The sequence below is a fragment of the Macrobrachium nipponense genome, chromosome 20 (assembly GCF_015104395.2).
Source record: "Macrobrachium nipponense isolate FS-2020 chromosome 20, ASM1510439v2, whole genome shotgun sequence".
In the NCBI taxonomy this organism is placed as follows: Eukaryota; Metazoa; Arthropoda; class Malacostraca; order Decapoda; family Palaemonidae; genus Macrobrachium; species Macrobrachium nipponense.
This window is the reverse complement of record NC_061089.1, coordinates 15321773-15341414: the sequence shown is the minus strand read 5'-3', so window position 1 is coordinate 15341414 and position 19642 is coordinate 15321773. Positions and strand designations below refer to the sequence as shown.

The 19642-nt window shown below is 35.5% G+C and overlaps 1 protein-coding gene across 7 annotated transcripts in view; it reads right to left on the bottom strand.

Moving 5' to 3' along the window:
- LOC135222340 (43 kDa receptor-associated protein of the synapse homolog) overlaps positions 1-19642 on the bottom strand; it is a 485735-nt gene that overhangs the window by 327894 nt on the left and 138199 nt on the right. The gene's annotated exons all lie outside the window — the stretch shown is intronic.

Genomic DNA, 19642 nt, shown 5'->3' with positions numbered 1-19642 from the left:
AAAACAAGGGAAAGGGACCATTATACAAAAACACACAAAAATATGGGAAAGGGGCCATTATTAAAGTGCCGTAAGGAAGTTGAAAAGAATTTCCTAGAAAATACAAAGCGAGAAGGCTTCCAGTTCCGAAATAATATAAAAGACCACTCAATTTTACCGTTATACGGACTCCCTGCAAAATAATCAGGTATTAAAACCCGAAAAAAGAAAAATATAAAAGGAGACTTGCTTTTTCCTTTTATGAATGAGGACGGACATAAAAACAGAAAGTAGAAAATATCACGGCCCCAAAACTCACAACTCCACTGAATCGGAAGTAGTGGCAGCAGTCTTATTTTCTCTACCGAACCTGACATCTACATAATACACCAAGAAGAATTAAGATTAGGGAAGTGACCGACATATCGATTTCCGTAGACTACTGTCAAATTAGCGCGTACATACATTTAGAACCTGACGTTATATACATCGAAAATGTAGTTTTACAAACAGAAGCACTCTTGGCATCGCGTTGAGTAACGAAAGTGCACTGAAGTTGAAGCAAGGATAATTACTAGAAAAGAAAGCCAAGTGATATTAATAAGAGCAGCATAGCCAGATTCCGGTCTACACAAAGCAACAATACAATATGCAAAACCTTACCTTAAGTTCAACTTGTCACCTTTCGCATACTCCCTGCAAAGAAATATATAAAAAAAAAAGTACCTTTACTAAATCTATTATTTCTAAGCTACCCAAGGAAAAAACAAACAAACGTTCAAATTATCGACTTTGGGGGAAAATTCAAAGAACGAATAAACCAAAAAAGTCAAGAAATCCCAAACGGACGAACGCGAAGTCTTAAGACGATGGTTTCGGCGAGAGGGGCGGAGCCCAACTTGGCAGGGAGCGACAGATGCTTAACAGACAGCTGTTGACAGTGGCAAATAGGTGCTGGGAGCCTCAGACAGATAACGACACCTGCCGGCAGCAGACAACGACGAGGTCTCAGGTTTTCTTGGTGACTGGGTCTTCGATGTGATACAGTGACAACTGGGAGATTCGAAGAACGATATTAAAGGCATGGGTTGGATGACAACATTAAAAGAAATGCGCATCAACTCATGGCTCATATACCTTTTGAATACCGAAGAACTGTGACTGAGAAATGCTGATAAACTGAGTGAATATCAGGCTGATAAAAGCCTAGGGCAGAGTGAATGGATCTATTGACTAAGAAATGGCGATTGCCAACAAGAATGACTGAGAAATTACATATATAAGATCTTTGACAAAGCGACAAAACCTGTTCATCTCAGCACTAGATTTAATCTTCGTGTTTCTGAGATGTTTGAAACCTAATACAAATCAGTGACAAGATATTGGTACTGAAAACATTATCAACGTTTATGGAATTACCTGGATATAAAAAAAATAAAAATGTTACGTGTATACTCTCATTTTATGTGGATAAATATCAGACTCAAAAGTAGGATCTTTCCCTCTGATAAAGTTCATATATTTCGACGCTGACATAAACAGCAGAAGATGTTGTGATGGCCCGTTCCAAAACTATGTGAGATCAGAGGACTTGAGATTAGACTCAGTCCCCTGAGACAGATTAAGAAAGCTCATCTCCTTTAAAAGGACGCCATGCTCCATCCCATTTGGCCAAAGTAAGACATTCCAACTTTTATCCTACAACTAGGACGGTTTACATGAAGGTAGGACTCGGGCCAAGGGATCTTGAATAAGAAATCAGATCGAATTCATTTAATACAAGATAATAAAAACGGAGGAAACTTTACCTTTTTTTTTTTTTTTTTTTACCCAAAATCAGGTAGGTGGAACATCTCTCTCTCTCTCCTCCATCATCTCTCTCTCTCGTCTCCTCTCCTCTCTCTCTCTCTCTCTCTCTCTTCTCTCTCTCTCTCTCTCTCAATTCTGACAAGAAATAAACAAGCATTTAGGAATACATGGGTTAAGGGTTAAGATGTTAGACCTGATAATGCCTTCTAGCTTGTTGCAATCAATAATTAATAACACCAGCATCTCTCTCTCTCTCTCTCTCTCTCTCTCTCCTATTAACAAATTCATGTACATTTCCGTTATGAGCTCAAATTCCCATAATCCATCGCCAGTATCCTAAAATGATCTGAATCGGCTATTCATCATTTCACTTTTCAAGTCGTAACGCCTGAGCGGTCTCTCTAAAGGACCCGCGATTAATTAATGAGACAAGCCTACTTCACTGTATACCCCTCTCCCTTGGACTTAAAACGCTGAGAGAGAGAGAGAGAGAGAGAGAGAGAGAGAGAGAGAGAGAGAGAGAGAGAGAGAATCCTCTGACAAACATTGACATATTATGTTTGTATATATTCAGGCGAGTTAAGTCGGCGTCGATGACCAATAATTGTTGATGTGACGTTGCCTGATGATATAAATCAATCAGGATATTGGGTCAGTGACACCTTTATTTATTCAATTCGTTCCATTTATAATATATATGTATAAGTATGTGTATATACAGATCATAAATGGAACGAATTCAATAAATAAAGGGGTCATTGAACCAATATCCTGATTATATAGTGTATAATTATATATATATATATATACATCAACATATATATATATATATATATATATATATATATATATATATATATATATATATATATTATACATATATATACATACACTCCCTTCGGTTAACATATATGAAAATATATTAATTCCGAGGTAGGGCGAATTAGATATTAAAGGATATTCGTAGCTTAATGCGCATATAATCACGGTGATGTGATAAGGCTCATGCATGAATATATACAGATATTATATATATATATATAAATATATATATATATATATATATCATATATATATAATATATACATAAAATTATATATATATATATATATATATATATATATATATATTATATATATATATATAAATGCACCATTTAACTTGTAACTGGTCATCCAAAACGCATTTTTTGTGTGCATCACTTCGAAACATGCAAGTGCGTACATAGCCGCACAGTTATCGATAACTACTGTACGCGGTTACATAATCAAAATCATGTGCTTACATAATTACAAACCTACACACACACGAACGTATACATAAACACAAAGAAAGTGTACGAAGGTCTTCCAGGAATAGTGAAGTAAATATACATATTTTTCCCCTTCTTTTTTTCCCCATCCTCCAAGGAAAACACACATGGGAAGGGGTGGGGGAGGGGAGTCGTAGCACCAAGCAACATTTGGCCGCTTTCTCATTGCTGTAATCCAAAAATGAAGGTTTTTCTCTACTTCCAGAAGACTTCTAACGGGTAGAAACAGCATCAGTGGCTGCTTCTGTGGAAAAAAATACAGACGTGAAAGTAAATGGTGCTTAGAAAACTGGAGAAATAATTCCGTCATTCGTCTGAGGATTAAATCTGCAGCGAAGAAGAAAAGAAGAAGAAAGAAGAAGAAGAAGAAGAGAGAGAGAGAGAGAGAGAGAGGAGGCAGGGAGCGGAAAAAATAGAGTGAAAGAAAGAAGAGAAAAGAAGAAGAAAAAAATTTAACCAAGACGTGAGTTAAATGGGCAGAAAAGAAGAAAAAGAGAGAGAAAGAAGGAAGATAGAGAGAGAGAAGAAGAAGAAAGAAAAAACAGGAAAGAAGAGAAAGAGAGAGAGGAGAGAAGAGAGAGAAGAAGAGACGAGAAGGAGAGAGAGAGGAGGGAAATTTCGAAAAAAAAAGGCAAGATTGATTCTTTTTATAATTTGTCATTTCACTCCTACAAGTGAAAAGCACTAATTGTAATAACAAGACCGTTGAGGTAAATTCATTAATTTAGTGAGGTCCTATCTAGTACTTCAAACCAAAATAAATACACACCTTGTACAGAGTTCGGTAAATAATTGATAAATTGCATACAACGTTAAACAGGTTGAAATATCGAATTCATACTAAAGCAAAAATATAAATATACACTATCAAGTAATACTAATACATGGATATTATTTTAAATACGCATACTTACTACAAAATAAAAAATAAAATCCTAACTCTGGAATGTGAAACATTCAGTACTACTACAGAATCAACACTACTAAGCCTTGCTGCAGAATAGGAAACATTCAGCCTTACTACAAAGAAAGTATTGACCCTGAACTACTACAAGACATCAAGACATCAGCACTGCTACAGTTAAGAAAATATTCGAACTAACAAAAAATATCAAATATTCTGAAATACTACAGAATTCGAAATATTCAGTCATTTAATAAAATAGCAAGGCCTCGAACAATTAAAACGAACGGACACATGGAATGATTTTCTACACAAACCAGCTTTCGGTGTTATTCTGTAGTGAACCATAAAAGGTAACAGCGTTCGTGCAAGGAATTAAGAATTTATTGGGGACGGATTAAATATGTATACTAAAACAATGTGGAAGTAACGAAAAACCAAGGAAATGAAGGATGATTAATGGATTCGATTCTCGAGTGACATAAAATGCTTTATAAATTCTGATACATTCCATCATATCATTGTTAACCTGGCGAGTGAATGGTGTACCCGAGAGTTAGTCGATTGTGATGGGTTCCAGTCAGGATGAATACGAGGGGCATGGGCTAGCAACCACGCAACAAAGATTCAACCACATCAATATAAAAGTACAATTAGTCGTATGATGGAAAACGGTGAATTTTATTATGAAAAAAAAAAAAAAAAAAAAAAAAAAAAACAAAAAAAAAAAAAAAAAAAAAAAAAAAGTGGATTTCTGGGGGAAATACAATTTTACAAACACACTCGGCAGAGCGATAAGAAGTCTTGGGAAGTCTTTATCTACATAAATGAACTTCTCTCGTCTAAACACTTTGGTCAATGAATCAATTATACCATGGAGAACTGAAGACTGACCCGACTCCTAAAATATCTTTAAAGGCGACACATCCCGTTTGTTGATTGGCAAACTGGAGGAAAACTAGAGAAAAAATTATAACTACGGATGATTTACAAATAAAAATAACGACACACTACGAAGAAAACCTGCCGTACCGTACAAACCAAGAATAAACTATAATATATATATAATATATATATATATATATATATATATATATATATATACTGAAAAATAAGACAAAAACCTAAATAAAAACATAAAATACAGAAAATATGAATTCAAGAATAGGGCAAATACTTTGGCATAATCGGTAAATCCGAATAGAATACCCTAAGCCGTGAATACAAGGACACCAGGCTAAGAACAAGCGGACAAACATTTAAAATATGTGTTTCCAACGTATTATGTTCAATGTGAAGTAACGTAGAGTTATCTGATCTCCCTCCTCAGACCAGAATGTATCAGGGGCGCCCCTGGAAGCAGCCCATTTGGAATAATCAAGATTTAGGAGGGGGGATGGGATGGGATGCAACGTGGCAAGAATCTTATAAAAATGGGAGACTTGATGCAGTGGAGGAGTAGGAAAAGTGGAGAGGAACATAAAAAAGTAATGTTACAAAACTGAAGATAAAGTCAGTAAAGGTATATGAATATGCATGTACTACGTATACATACATACATACATACATACATGTACACATGCGTAAATACATACATAAACAAAGAGATGCGATACTTTAACAACAGATTTAAATACGTCCTTACAAAAAGTGCCTTGATGAATATATATATATATATATATATATATATATATATATATTATATATATATAAATTATATATATCTCTTATATTTATATATATAAATATATATATATATATATATATATATATATATATATTAGAGAGAGAGAGAGAGAGAGAGAGAGAGAGAGAGAGAGAGAGAGAGCCCGCCTTGAACATCCGTGAATAAAGGTATCCCACAAAAACATACTTCCAGAAAACCGGAATGTTGGCTCTTCTGAAGCGACCACTTCTTGGTGAACCGGAGTGTAGGAAACAAGTAAAAACATACATATGTATATACTGCTACAAATACTATGTACGCTGAGATATCATACATACAACTTTGGCATATCCTTTGCGCCACTCCGGCTACACCAATACGTGACAGTGTCTGTCAGGATCTTCAGGACACCAGATTAGATGGAAAACCCAGAGCAAGTTGGATGAGAATAATGGGACGAGAGGATGAAGGTGACAGGAGATCTGGCAAAGTGAAAGTACGGGTAAGATCCGAGTGGCGGAATTTCACACGATACCCTCTGGGTCGCAGAGCGTTGAAGACGATGATGATAATCTGCATATCCATTTATTAGTACAAGTCTACAAGGCAGATTTATTCTACAAAATAATCATGATAAATTCTCAATAGCGTAAAGTCTTACTTGAAAAAAAGCATTGGTAAGATACCCTCAGAATATCTTCAATATCATCTCGAAGCAAGAACAATGTCTTCTCTTAAACTGAGTTGTCAAAAAGAAACAAACAACGAATATCAAGTAGGAATTAATAGATTTTTTCATTTAATGGAAGACAAATTATTATAATAAATAGGATATGTCACTGCTTAGACGGGTTAATGGTATACGAAGGTAACTACTGAGATCAAATATAAAGCACAAATATAATTCTTTTTTAAGAGCACACACATTACGATAAAATAAAACTATGGAAGCCGTCCGTCACGGTAAGGAAACTACATCAAAGCACCAAAAAAATTACATTTATATGAGAGAGAGAGAGAGAGAGAGAGAGAGAGAGAGAGAGAGAGAGAGAGAGAATGCCTTCGTTCTCCTGAAATTTACTTTCTTGGTCTCATGTCATTTATGTGTATTAAACGTTCCATAAACATCAGTTTCAATGTGGACAAATATACCACGTATACGCATAAATCCTAGTACGTCCCCGCCCGCGTAAGGAACAGATACAGGCCAGATATATCCCCTTACATTTTGTAGGATATTTACTCTTTATATTCATTAAATCAAAGACAAAAGAGTGGCACCCTCCCCAATCTTTCCTCGCTCACCCTACACAATGTACTAAACTCGTAGACACATATTTACATACATAATAGTACGTTGGCTTGTTGACGTTGACAAGCACACGAGCATACCCATGAAGTTTACGAAACCAAGGAGACGAGAGAGAGAGAGAGAGAGAGAGAGAGAGAGAGAGAGAGAGAGAGAGAGAAGGGGTGAGGGGGGGGGGGGAGGGGGGCGTTAACGGTGTTGCCGTCTAAGGATGCTCCACTTGTTGAATAAAAACCCTTCATAAGATTGTCATCCCCATTATCTTGGGCCGGGAAAATGGATCATAACTCCAGCGTGATGTAAGACACCAGGCTCCCTCTTCATTCTCCCATATTCTTTCGCCTCGGTTTTTCTCCATCTATTATTTTCTACTGTGAGAATATCAACTTCAAATATACATATATATATATATATATATATATATATATATATATATATATATATATACGTATACATAGTAGATACATCAACACAAACATTTATATACATATATATACACATATATTTCTATATATATAAATACATATGAAATGTATAGAAGTATAATCCCAAAAGGTGCTAAGACTACTAAGAAGCTTTCAAAAGTCTTCTAGATATAAGCTGCTGGGGTCTCCTGTCCTTCGCCCCTGACAGTTACTGACTACAACGCACCCGATTCACTTCTCAAACCAACAAAAACACAATGGACTTAGCATGAATAAGGACAAATTCGCTTTTAGTAATGGGATCGAACACTGCACTCCGGCTGACGAGGATAAATTAGGTTTTTTTTATGGTGTTTTTACGTTGCATAGAACCAGTGGTTATTCAGCAACGGGACCAACAGCTTTACGTGACTTCCGAAACACGTCGAGAGTGAACATCTATCGCCAGAAATACACATCTCTCACCTTTCAGTGGAATGTTAGGGAATCGAACTCGGGGCTACCATGTTGGCACGCCAACACCATACCGACCACGCCACTGAGGCGCTGAGGATAGACTAGCAACACTTGAAAACAACCACACACGCACACATATATATGTATAATGTATTATATACGTACATAAATACAAGCATGCATTATAGATATATATAAATATATATATATAGATATATATATATATTATAATATGATATATATATATATAGAGAGGGGAGAGCAGAGAGAACGAGAGAGAGAGAGGGAGAGAGAGAGAGAGAGAGGAGGAGAGGCAGAGAGAGAGAGAGGGAGGAGAGAATTACATCAGGCCGTAAGGAGAACGGGGTCGTCTACGGTAATTAGGTGTCCTCAAGTGTCTCTTGGGCCGTGAGTAATTAAAGCAGCGTACTAAGTCGTCAGAGGTGATTCTATTCAATAACAACGAAAAGAATAAAAGACACAGGAGAGAGAGAGAGAGAGAGAGAGAGAGAGAGAGAGAGAGAGAGAGAGAGAGAGAGAGAGACTTGAGTATGCCTTGTAAGATATATAAGAGAGCTCTCAGCCAACAATGGCAGCATACTTCCAGCAAACGAGGTCATTTTCTAATATACTTTTTAAGGGAACGAACTATCTTTTATGTTTAGGTAAGTCCTTACTCTCCACAATTTTAAATAATAAATTAAATTGCGAAAGAATCACTAAAAAGACCATTATGCTATTAGATAGTAAAAAAAAGAATACTCCAACAGGACTTTTAACTCCACAATTTTAAATAATAATAAATGAAATTAGGGACAAATCACTAAAAAGACCATTATGTTATTAGATAGCAAAAAAAAAAAAATACTCCAACAGAACTTTTCACTCCACAATTTTATTTTAAATAATTAAAAATTAAATTGCGGACAAATTACTATAAAGACCAATATGTTACTAGATAAACAAGTATATATATATAATATATGTATATATATCATATATTCTAACAAAATTTTTCACACGTAGCAAACAACAAATTACTCAAAAAAAATTAGTAGTGACATTGATTGCTTTCATGGTTAAACCACCTTGACACATAGCCCGAAAACGATAACCTAATTGATGACATTTAATCAATTAACGAAAATCAACCAGTCCACTGTTGATCACTCTTTAAACAGTAAACTATGTTATAATCATTTTCAATTCGTAATCACAAATGAGCCAACCTTTGATTTAATTAAGAAAAAATATATAATTTAGATAGTTACAGGCTTCAGATACGCGCAGCAAATCATTACTTTAATCGCTATTAAATGCGTGACCTCGCTCCGCTTTTTTTTCAGCTCTTTACGCACTGGTTTTGGCAATGGAAAACTATTACCACATGAGTATTTTATCACTCTCCACGTAACAGTGCACTGAGGGATTATCTGATAAGGAGTTCTTCGTCCGGAACAAATTATATTTTACACACACACACACACACACACACACACACACACACACACACACACACATATATATATATATATATATATATATATATATATATATATATATATACAATATATAATAAAATATAGTATTTAGCCAAGGCCACAGGAAAAATAAAAGAAGCAGTGCCGAGCGCTTTCGTTTTATTTCAACACACTTTCGAGGTATTTTGTGACATCTAAGCATAAATTTATATATATATATATATATATATATATATATATATATATATATATATATATATATATATATATATATATATATATATATATATATATATATACATACATACATATATATAATGTTTGAAATCAATTATTGAAAAAGTGATATCATGAAAATGAGGGGATTTGACACCAGGAAATAAGTCACCGATACTTTCAATATATAACACAAATACTCTGATGAGAGAGAGAGAGAGAGAGAGAGAGAGAGAGAGAGAGAGAGAGAGAGAGAGAGAGAGAATGTTTATATGGAGATGGAAATTGGAGTTTGAAGAAAAGTGTGCTACACCATGACGGGCTGTTATTACATCAGGGTAGCTTTTCTGAGTATGATAGGCCTACCCCACGCACACTGACTAAGCGACCCAAGTTTACTTTTTCTTAAACCGTTTCGTTTTTTATTTTTTCTAGGATACCTTTGTGCTCATTCGCTTCAATTTTCCTACTAAACCGAAATACTAAATGTTAACCGCAATAAATTCCGCTCCTAACAAGCAACGTGTTCGAAACACATACCCATATGTATATCAGAAATTAATGTCTTCATTACATACACGTTCGCAGAGACAGCTAATCACGCCAGTGCAATATTCTCTCTCTCGTCTCTTTTCTCAACTTTTTTTTTTATCACTTTTTTCTAAAAAAGCCTAATGGTTTAAGAAAACCCCTTAGGCGAGACGTTTTTTTCCAAAAAATTCCCCTTATTTATTTTTTTTTTTTTTTTTTTTTTTTTTTTTATTTTTTTTCCCTTTTAAATAAAACAATTTTTTTGGTTTTTAAAATATTTAGGTAAATGGCAACCGGCTAACATCTGCACACATTGCCTGATCTAACTTTGGCGCTAGCTTACTTGTACAGTCTCTCTCTCTCTCTCTCTCTCTCTCTCTCTCTCTCTCTCTCTCTCTCTCTCGTTAGAATGCACCGAATGAAATATTGAGGATTTATTCACAGATATAGATCATAATAAAAAATATTTCTATTTCCCTGTAACATAAAAGCCAACCAGACAGAAGGTAAGCCAAATCCGTTCATGAAATTCAGAATCAATTTCTCCAGGGAAATAAAGAATACATGCACAACACCTAATTATATTATGTACCAATAATGGATATGTGAACGGCACATAATTTCTGATCCAGAATACTGCCTGCTTTCCGCGCCCAAGCTTCCAGTAACCGAGTCTCCAGGAAACTGGAATTATAAATCATTCTGTCATATTATTGGTTGAGCCACTGTGGCCTCTTCCTTTTACAAAAGAATTGCAATTTTGCAATACACTTAAGAAGATACATAAATGGTGTCCAGGAGACGTTCCCAAACGTCTTTCACTGATGGACTGAATTTTCAAGTACAACAACAGCCGTAGGATAATTATTACCTTCCAGCTTCATTACGAATTTTTCCTAAACTTTTCGCATTCACATTAGACTCTCAGGAAACTCGTCAAGAATTCAGACTAATGGCATGCCCCTACACGCCCACTGTGTACCTATCCTAATGGCCAATTATATACTGGCCGAAATCTTTTGTAACAGGGTTTTACTATGTCATAGCAAGAATGTAATTGGAGTAAGTTTATACACACATACATACGTGCATAAACACACACATTATATATATATATATATATATATATATATATATATATATATATATATATATATATATATGTATATATATATATATGTGTGTGTGTGTGTGTGTGTGTGTGTGTGTGTGTGTGTGTGGATGTGGATGTATAGGGATAAAAGAACACATATGTAAGGATATATGCGCGCATACGCAATGGCATATACTGCTTTCCATTGACGAATAATGATTAACCCGCCAGTAAAAAGATAGCAGAATCTCAAATAACTGGAACAAATGAGGACAAGGAAAATCCGAGCATAAAATAAGTGATCAAAACATATTCTTGTCGAGATCCCAATATCCCAGAAGAGACGAACAATTGGCCATTATGCTTTCGACTTCTTGTTTTACAACGACGCATCACCAAAAGAAAAGGATAAATCACCCTCCGGGGTTTCTTCGATACGAAGCGCTCTTAGGTGGGGGTTCGTGTCATCATCATTAACGCGGGAACGTAATTACGTAATATGATACGCATTATCTGGCTGTCCCCTTGAGCTGATAATGATGTAGTAGAGGTTCACGGCTACTAATGAATCCACGAAGCCCTACGTCGGCGGGAGCCAGAGAAAGAATATCAATTCAAGGAACAGTGTTTTTCTCAAGAGGTCCTTGGAGGCTTCGCAAAAGGAGAAGCTCTACATATACATAATTCACCAGAGTAGGGGGGGCGATAATGGTGGTAAAATTGCGATTAAATACGATCATCCCCTCTCCATACCCCAGTTATAAAACCTACCTGTAAAAAGGTTAAATCACTAACTGCGCGCGAACACTACAAGATATGTATATATATATATATATATATATATATATATATATATATATATATATATATATATATATATATATATATATATAGATAGATAGATATATAGATATATAGATATTATATATATATATATATATATATATATAGATATATATAGATATAGATATATATATATATCTATATATATATATATATATATATATATATATATATATTATATATATATATATATATACATATATATATATATATATATGTATATAAAATATATATATATATACATATAAAAAAATGAACGATTCTGTGCCAATCGAAGATACTCAAAGGATGAATGCTATTTCTAAGGCCCTAAAAACAATATGCGTCGATGTGTATATACGTATACTATATACACACATATATATTATACTTATATATATAATTATATACATATACGTATATGTGTGAGTGGGTGCATGTATGTATGTGTGAATTTGCATTCAAAGAACATCAAAATACCTTTCCCCTTATAGGGTTGGCTCCAAAAGCCGTCCAAAAAATGCTTATGTCGAGTAGACGGAATTGTAGAGTAAAAAAAAAATGAGATACTAGATCTACAAAAGGGTCAACAGTTCTGAAGATTTCGTACAATGTTTTGTAGTGGTTTGGCCACGTGGAGAGAATGCAAGCCAGGTGGAAATGGCTGTATGTAGCAAGTTTCGGGAGACAGAGAACTCGGTTAGAAGCGAGTGCCGTGAAGTGTATGGTGGAATCAGAATTAGAGTCGAGACTATGTAGCAATACGAGGCGGCTATTGCGGAGTAGCTTTCTGTATGGGCGGAGGTTCAACTGGACTCAGGAACTGAAGGATACAAATGGAACTAAGCTTTATCATGTTTTTCTCTCTTTTCTGCATCAATATTGGTCACTTTATGCACTGTGCACTGGATGCACCCACATACCCTTATTCAATATATATAATATAAATACATATATATTATTTAGTATCACTGACGTCAGGTAAGAGCTGGGGATCTCTAGTTCATGGCTTATACCTATTGAGAGCAAACTGTAAGTTTAGACGTTCAACTCTTTGACGGAAATTTCCATCACTTTCACCTTTTCTGATACTTTATCAACCTCAACGTGCTCTTTCCCAGCCCTAGAACCTCAAGCCGTGTACACAGATAAACATAGTTATGTTAATACACACACACATATACACATATACACAAGCACCAGCACACGGTAAGCAAACAGAAGCAAAAGCAAGCACCGTTGCTCTCCCACCCCTCCTCCGATCTCATTTCATGCAGTTCCATTTCTACCCCTTTTAATCAATATCGCTTCGTCCTTTCATCTTTATATTCCTTCTGGCTTTTTATGCTCTCTCATCTCCATTACATTCTACACTCTCTCTCTCTCTCTCTCTCTCTCTCTCTCTCTCTCTCTCTCTTACCTTTCCGAACTTCATCATCATCTCCGTTACATACTACACACACTCGCACATCAGTCTCTCTCTCTCTCTCTCTCTCTCTCTCTCTCTCTCTCTCTCTCTCTCTCTCTCTCTTCTTTATTCTTTACTTTATCAACTTTCATCCCGGTAACATACACGCCCATCTCTAAATGTGTGTGTGTGTGTGTGTGTGTGTGTGTGTGTGTGTGTTGGAAAGCGAGGCACTGCGGAACACATCATTTCCTGAAATATGATTCAAAAACTTAGGGTAGCGTTTTCCTTTTTATGCCAGGAGTAAAATGGTCTAAAGTTTCTTAAATACAAAATAACGAAGGCTGCGGCTGCTCTTGGTGGTATCATTTCACTCGTCTTTTCATCTCGTTCGATTTATAATCAAATTTCGTTCTACTATGGTATTCTTAAAGGAGGAACTAGAAGTTTGTAATTTGTTTCTTTCTCGTTTAATTTTTTCCCACATTTTGTCTAACCTCGACCTTTAATCTGTCCTACTGTATACTTAAACGGATTTTTTCTGTTAAATTTCATTGCTGTCTTGTAATTTCATGCATATACTTCTGAATATCAACGTTCATTTTCCCCTGTGGTTTGGGAACAAAAAACAATTAAAAAACCCTACAAGAAACATTATTCTGTAAGGTAACAAACATGAGAGGTTTTTAGTGGCGTACCACGCAATTTACTTAGCATTCTTTTAGGAGGCAAAATCCTTTCCTTTGACAGTATTACAAGGAGGCAAATACACTTTATACTGTAATTTACGGTGAAGCTATTTTCGATCGAAACTAATGTTTTATTAAAGAACTCAAGCTAATGATCCACCTGAACTTGAGAACGTAATGCTCCCATACTAAGGCAGAGATGTGTTCTACTTCTCTTTGATTTTCGTGAAGTCTACCAATAGCCACTGTATGCAAATGAGGTATCATTAACATTGGTAATTGAGACGCCAAAAAAAAAGCAAAAATCCGTCCTTCAATTGCACGTGTAATGCAATCAGCAAATTTCTCTAAAATACAAATATAAACTCACTTTCAATGAAGACCATAAAACAAATGGGCCATAAAAAGCCACCACAAAAAATACCCACAGGTAAGAATAGTATATGAAAGGGTCTTCCCTTGCCCTTGTAATGCATCTGGTTCACGGCTGGAGCATAATGCTTTCATATCAGATTAAACTGAAAAGCTCTTGAAGGAGGAAATAAAAAAAAAAACTTTTTGTCCCCTGATGCGGAGTTTAGACAGGGACCCTAAAATGGAACAAGACGAAATGATCTCTCCTCCGCAAAATCTCTTTATAAGAGATGGGGTGACTCCATTTTTGTGTTACTGAATCCTGTTTGTGGTGTACTGGACACTACTTTTAGAAAAGTAAAAATTGTATTACCAACGCTACCTGAAAATTCTCTGGCGGGTTAAGACTGATGCTTATAATATACTAGGCGAGATTTTAGTCACATCTTTAAGCTGCAACCCCGAAAATATTGTCCCGTTTTTTTTATATATTTGAATACAAAAATATACCTTTATACACACAAACAATTAAATACAAACACAGACATATATATATACTATATATATATATATATATATATATATATATATATAATATATATATATATAATATATATATAACTGAATCACGAAAATTTGGAACGTGGGTGAACATATAAATAAAGGCAAAAGCCACAAAGGAAAGGTCTCAATGTCCTTTACTTAGCAGACTGCCGATAAATAAAGGACATTGAGTCGAAAGGCCTCGCAGTCCTCCTTCGTTTCACTTTCTCTCGTAGTTTTACCCTCTATATATATATATATATATATATATATATATATATATATATTATATATATATATATGCTACAATATTCGTTGAAAGCTTAGGACGTGTGCAGTGTCGAATACAAGTTTAATTTCATGGCCGTCTAAAAGCCAGAAAAGGAATAAATTAATTACCACCAAGACAAACAATATAACCAATACGAGTGACGAAAAAAAAACTTGCGCTTTAATAATGCTACGGGACAAAAAATAAAAAAAATAATAAAAAACTTCATATTTCCGCTGCCTCTACATTGTTTCAAGCTACCAGACCACGTTTGTATTCATAACGTGTCGTATTTACATTTAATCATCCATGAAACGTGGCGATGCTCGAAAGCTTTATGTCACAAGTGAACCGAAATGCAAAGCAAAATTTGTATTGGAATCAGTTCTCGAAAAAAAAAAACGACAGAATAGGAAACGACAGACAGGGCTGCGCATGGAAATTCCTCCATTAACCAACAGTTTTCGGGAGGTGAAATATGTCGTGGACAATAGCGGGTTAAAAATCCCTGATGCGATACGGGAAGTGGAAAGAAATATCATCAATATCCCCTCCGGCCCTCTCAGTTATTAATTAGGGGGTCTGGACATTCCAGTAATACAGCTTAAATGACCTTTTATGAAACCACTCGCAGGATTCTGAAACGAAGAATATTGCTTTTTTTCAGAGAGAGAGAGAGAGAGAGAGAGAGAGAGAGAGAGAGAGAGAGAGAGAGAGAGAGAATAGAAATTCCATCCTAATACCCCATATCTTGTACAGACCACACGTGAACATATAATCTCCCAGGGATCATTTTAGTACTGGGCTCAGCATTATGGGAGATAATCGGTCATCGAACCAACCAATCCGAGGAATGCTGACCGCCACAGGATAAATAAAAAGAAGTATTTTGAAAGGAAGAAAAAAATATACAGACAAACGCGAAAAGCTAACTTCACTTTTCCAATCCGTTAAGTTCAATTTTTACTGGCAAGCGCTTACGAAGACAATCGAAGACCATGGATTAAACACCTCACGGCGATGACGTTAAGTTATCAGTGGGACAGAAAGGATGAAACATTAAAGTATCGCATGAGAAATCATAACACATGAAAAAAAAAACCAAATCAATAAATCCCAGCAAGAATATTAAGGAAAATGTTCACTACAAGTAAAAGAAACGGGAAAAGAAAACAATTATGAAAACATCTGAAAACAGAGTTGAACAACAGCAAACTAAATCCATGAATAATCAATCTAGATTTTAAATATATATATATATATATATATATATATATATATATATATATATATATATATATATATATATATATATATATATATATATATATATATATATATATATACATACTATATATATATATATATATATATATATATATATATATATATATATATATATATATATATATATATATATATATATATATATACAGACATAACCTACAACACGCGCCAATAAAACAGACAAGCTAAATTCTCAAATGACAAACGAAGACATTTTCCTCTCCCCCGGTTCAAGGTGCACAGTTGCCCGCTAGTTTTCGCACCGGATATCGGCAATATATTTTGCAACAGGAGAGGAGCGAGACTCGAGGAGTCCCTTTAGCGAGGGCGAGGCTCCGGAGCCAAAATCGAAGCCAGGGCCTTTAGCCGTATGGGTCGTTATGGTTCACGCGGCGCCCTTCTTAACATTAATGATGACACTGCATTACAGCACGAGTCATTATTATAGTTCCATTTGAGAGATTTTGGGTACCCTCCCCCCACCATCCCGCTCCCCACCCCCCGTGGAAGGGATTATGGCTCCACACTGTCATTCCTTTTAGTGGATATTATCTGGAGGGAAAATGGCGTTTTCATGGCACTCTACGTCGAAAGGAAGTTTTGCAATTCTACGTGTTTTATAGATTGTTGTAGGAAGAACGTACTTAAAATATTCACAAACAGAGCGGAAATTATACGCATTAGCGATCTTGAATATCATCATACAATGCTTGGCAGTATCTTGACTTTAGCGGGATTGATGGAAAATCTAACGCATTTCATTACAAAAATAAGGATAAGGATTTTTGAAGTAAAAGAATCAATGGTGAAGGCGAGTTCGCGACATTCTGTCTTGGGCCAAAGCCGAGTCCGAGTCCACAATAGTCAAGTACAAGACCGAGTTTGGGTCTGGGTATAGGTATAAGTATATGTATAGGTACGGGTCCGAGTCCAGGTCCCGACCTTAAGGCCTGTCCACACTAGCGGTCATCCCCGTCGGGCACTTCAAGCTATTTATATTTTTTCTCGCTTCTGAAGCAGGGTTACCAGACAATCGCATCGTTCTGGCTCCATACTCGGTAGGTCAGTATAGTGGAACGGGTCATGGGAACAGTAATTGCCCGTCGGGCAGTGCCCGCTAGTGTGGACAAGGTCTTAGGATTCAATACATAAATCTGTGGGGTCAAAATTCAGGTTTTAGATTTGATTGGCATTAATCACCGGAACGGCCCTTCAGGCGATAATAATAATATATACACTTGTAAAGATGCACAAAACTTAGATTACACATATAATGTCGGTAAAGTGTTTCAAATAATCACAGACAACAGACTTTAGTACATTTTTCAGCCTTCAAATTAATAACCTAGGAGAGACCTTTAGCATAAAGAGGAATGTGTTACTTTTATGTTAAGAACTTGAAAAGATGCAATACATAGATGACCATTTCTTTAACAAGTTTGTTAGTTCTACAGCCCCTACTAAAATATATGTTCGTCATGATATTATCTTGATGATAAAATAAAACCAACACAAATGATTCATAGAAAAGAAAAACATTAGTATTTCCAGAAAAAAATGTACTTTCCAAGATAGTAAGATATACCTCTAGAAGAAATATAATTTAAAATGAACAAAACTGCCGTGCGAGTATCATCCTCGGAAAAAGCTAAACGACCTTTTGATTTTATACCATTAAACTGTACTCAGTATCATGACACAGTTCACACGCACACACACAAACTCGTAGGGGAAGTATCTTGAGATTCTTAAAAAGATGCGTTAACAGCCTACATACTTTTCAGCCAAATGAATGCATTTTCTTAAGCTTCGTCTACAAAGCATTCGGAACGAGTCTCATACCTTCCATTATACTTCTTTGCTCAATACCATATTTTCCGCTCAAATCTAAACAAGAGTATCTATACCCTCCGTATCTGAAGTTAAGCTTTGCTGTGCCTGTTCTCTGGATACAGCACTGATACACATCAATATTACTCTTCATGATAAAAGAAAGCTTTCCATGTCTTTGGGTATGCACTCAACTCTCATTTCTTATTGTGCGGTAATGTCAGCCTCTCTATGCCCACAAAAACGGATTACGCAAACGAACGCGCCCAGTAAACGATAACAACTTGATCTTTTTGGGTCCAGATCTGCTTGGGACAAATTCTATCTAGTGCTTTGATACCATTTAGGTATTTGGCAGCTTTACTTTTAATCAGGTTTCAAAAGATTACATCGCAAACCTTTAAGCAATTTTTTTACAGTTAAAATCTCGAAACGTTATGAAGCATAAATATTATGATTAACAGAGTTTCAAGTGCAAGTCAGGGTGGACTGAAAAAAGAAATTGGAAAAAGGCAGGAAATTTGTGATTAAAGCCAGGAAAGAAAGTGAGATTTCCACTTTAAAAATCATGAACTCAGCGTCTCCTTTTCCTGAAAATTTCTCCCCATTTTACCTAGGAGCCTCATCAGGGCCTCTGCTGTTGACACAGCTTAAACGCTAATGACAGTTAGAAAAAAAATTCAGCCTTTATCTAACACTAATCCTTGAGCAGTGGGTTAGATTCCAACAATGCAAGATGATAGATCGCTCTATATTTAACATTTATTTCGTTGTGTTTAAATTTACGCTTAGACCAATTTTAAGGTAATCAATTCTCCCGTATAGCGACTAAACTAAAAGAAGTTCTTTCCTTGTTGCTTAGCTGGTATAGTGGTTAGAGTCGTGGCATGACACTCAGACGTCGCGGGATCGTGTCTCTCCTAGTGGCGATGAAAACCCACTGGCTCTACATTATGAATATTACTTCAGCCAAAAAATTATTGTGTGGTGTTCTTGATAACAGTGTTGTTTAAAATAAATAGCTGCAAAAAATTTAAAATATTGACATCGGCGATTTTATCCTTTGTTCATGTCAGACGTCACTACGAAAACAACAGGAACTGAAAGGTTTGATTGATTCATCTTGTCAGATTTATTACATTTTTATCAACCATGACAATTAATCAAACAGCCATACGTTAAACGGATACATTGACGGTGTTGGGAGAGTGTATTCGTCATGCAACATCCCATCGTAATTCGTCAGCCTCCGAAAAA